Raw genomic sequence first — 3140 nt, forward strand, 5'->3', positions numbered from 1 at the left:
ATTTCATTTGTGTCCGTTTAGCGGTCCTTGACATGAAAAGGTTTGAGAACAACTGACTGTACTAGGCTACAATTTGTATAGCCTATGACGTTAACGTTTTTAGCAGTAGAATGACATTCTAACAGCAATTCTAATTGTCGTTTTTTGTCGGGTCTTTGAACCCTGCATTTCTGGTGGTAAGACTTGATTGCAGGTTATAGACGTGCAATTATAGGTTATGCAGGTTATACACAGTGACACAGCTGAGATGGGTGTAAAGCCAAATGAGTTTATGTTCCCCCAAATCCAGGTGAGACTATGTGCATGGTGATGCAGTATTATGTACAGCCTACTTGTTAAAAATGTATTGCACTGAGATTACACGTGCAGAACTAGAATAGCAGTGCACAGTAAATACAACGGAGTTCATATCATTTATCTGTATGTAGCAGGGGGGCTGCAAACAGTTTCAGGGGAGGCTCAGTGAATGGAAGTGAAAAAGTATTAGCTTAGTTATGAAAAGGAGATCACATAGAATAGCTTAAATGTGTTTGACTCCCAGAGTCAGAAACAAATAAATGCCTTCAGACAGATGTATTTGATGTAGTCTGAAGTCAAACAGCTATCTTGGCTCTATTATTGAGTGTCTACTCTATGGGGCCAAATAACATAATGACAATCCCATATAGGCATCTAGGGATTGAGCGAAAACTGGGGGTCGGTTTCCAGGCTCTGTCCGAGGGCCGAGGGGAGGCCCGCAGTGTCAGACTTTGAGAACCCCTGGGCTACACAATACCTATGGCAAACACAAAATAAATGTAATAAACAAAACAAATAAACTAAAAGAAAAACTAAACAAACTAAAACTAAACTGACATTGAAATACAAAGTGGAAACTATAAAAACAAAGAATTCTGAAAAATGAAATACCAAACTAACCCTGATGCAGTGATGGGTCTAGATTTGGAATGATGATCTGTCACACATGGACTGTATATACCGGTAGTCACACATGATATATGCTGATATAATCGAAGCTTTTGTTTACACATTTCTGTTTTTCACTGTGATCTACAGTATATCCTGCTGCTTCTCTCTATCTCCCCCAGTGGTTCTCAAATGTTTTCACATGAAGGACCCCTAAACTGACAAAAATTAGACCACGGACCCCCCCATTCGATAGGATTTTGTCCCACGGACTCCCATATGGTAACAAGATTGATGCTTTTAGATCTTTTATTACAGAAAGTGTATAAAACCCATGACCAAAATAGTCATTGTGTTACTGAATTGAATTATAGCGAAAACAAATTACCCCGATTTTGGCTGGGGACCCCCTGGAACCCCCTCAAGGACCCCTGGGGGTCCCTGGACCCCCATTTGAGAACCACTGCCCTATACAGTACCCGTTTTAATCTATTTTCGGGTCCATCCAAATTGACACATGCTCGCACCATGGCTCACACACACTCGTCAGCCAGCTTGTCAGCATATGGGGCGGGGCAAAGGGGTTGGGAGGGGGTTAAGGGGTGGTGTGTGTCTCCAAAAGAACAGAGAGGTGTAGAAAGAGACACACCTGGAGGGATGAGTGTGTGTGTGTGTGTGTGTGTGTGACCGTAAGAGAAAGAGGAAGGGAGAGCAGGAATTTGGACTGGAAGATCTTTTTGCTTTCTTTGCTCTGTGAATGCAAACCAACATCTTGGTGAGTGCTACTTCATCTTCTACTGTAAATTCATGATGCATACATAGTTCACCAGAGGAAGAATGTTGTGATCACATTAGCAATAAGTTGAAGTATGCCGCCTTTTTGTGTTTCCGATGAACTATGATTATGACAGTATCCCTTTCATTGCAAGTTAGGATATTGACTTTTCATGGTCTATCTTTGCTCTGCTGAGTGAAGCCAGCAGTGCAAATCTTCCCTTGTTAGCATGTTAGTTCCTTGTTCCTGTTCCTATGCAGCACATTGGACCTTTGTTAACAAAGTGCTCGGCATACTGGCATGCACAGTGTTTTCCCCCATTGGCATATTTGGCACTGACCCACTTTTAGAGGTTGGCAGGCTTTAGATGCAGGTTTCTGCACACAGCTCTCCGACACAAACAGGACCGCTCGACCAGTATTCTAATTTGAAACAAACTGTACCATAACCACAGTAGGGCCAATAAAGGTACAGAATGATACAGAGGCAATGGAAAAGCCCCAAATAACTTGATGTTGTTTCACAACATTAGGAAGTCACAATAGTATTTGGTATAACAGGAATAGTGATAACGTGCATTTTTTATGCATGAATGCTTACAGTAAATGTATACCCTACCAAAATTTTGGACTCAAGGATGAACTCAAAGTTCAAGGTCACTGTGCCCTCACACAGCCCGTTTTGCTCGTTAACGTGATCTCTCTGAGGGAATGTCTTCAAATTTGCTCAAACATCCACTGGGACTCAATGATTAGCTGATTAGATTTTGGTGGACAAAGGTCAAAGTTCAAGTGCAATACATGACATGAGGTACAGCGCAGTGGCATATAATGGTAACAGGCAGGTAAGAGCAGGACTCACTCAGCGAGGCACCTTGGTTAGGGCTGCTATGGCTGCAGGTATCGGAGCCCTTCTGCACCTCAGGGTCCTGTAGCTGCGCCCAGAGGGCAGTATGGTGAAGTGGTGGGTGAGTGGGAGAGTGGTGTCCCGTCGTACAGTGGCTGCGCACCAGCTTATATGGGGTCAACATCTGTTATGTAGCCTGGGGCCAGACCCAAACGTGCTGTAAAAGTAATCAGTAAAATTTTAAATTGATTCTAAACCAAACAGGGAGCCAATGAGAGAAGCCATGTCGTAAGAATCCTAGCTGCTGTGTTCTGAGCTAGTTGGAGGAGAGTGACTTTTGGTGGATGCCAAAAAGGAATTGAGTTACAGTCATCTAGTCGTGAGAAGAGTAGTGTGTGGATTACTTTTTCCAGGTCGCTGTGTGAGTGTTGGTTTGATTGTGGAGATGAATCAACATCTAAGAAGACATTTAAAAACATCTAGGGTGCCTAAAAGACCTTTGCAAGGTTCTGTATGTTCAAGTCACATATTATGTATCACTTGCATCTGTACCACAAGCAGATTAAACACACCATAGGAGAAACCTCACCAAACTCCAGAGGGAGTGTGACGT

At 42.9% G+C, this 3140-nt stretch overlaps 1 pseudogene across 1 annotated transcript in view; it reads left to right on the forward strand.

Annotated features, from left to right (window-relative positions):
* Positions 1 to 1568: 1568 nt before the first annotated feature.
* The window catches only part of LOC310793788 (prostaglandin D2 receptor 2 pseudogene), a 6556-nt pseudogene continuing 4984 nt past the window's right edge, over positions 1569 to 3140 (forward strand). Inside the window, exon 1 of the transcript XR_014553953.1 lies at positions 1569 to 1681. The product of XR_014553953.1 is annotated as a prostaglandin D2 receptor 2 pseudogene (transcript). The remainder of the gene's footprint in view (positions 1682 to 3140) is intronic.

This window comes from Poromitra crassiceps (genome assembly GCF_964638095.1).
Source record: "Poromitra crassiceps genome assembly, chromosome: 19".
In the NCBI taxonomy this organism is placed as follows: domain Eukaryota; kingdom Metazoa; phylum Chordata; class Actinopteri; order Beryciformes; family Melamphaidae; genus Poromitra; species Poromitra crassiceps.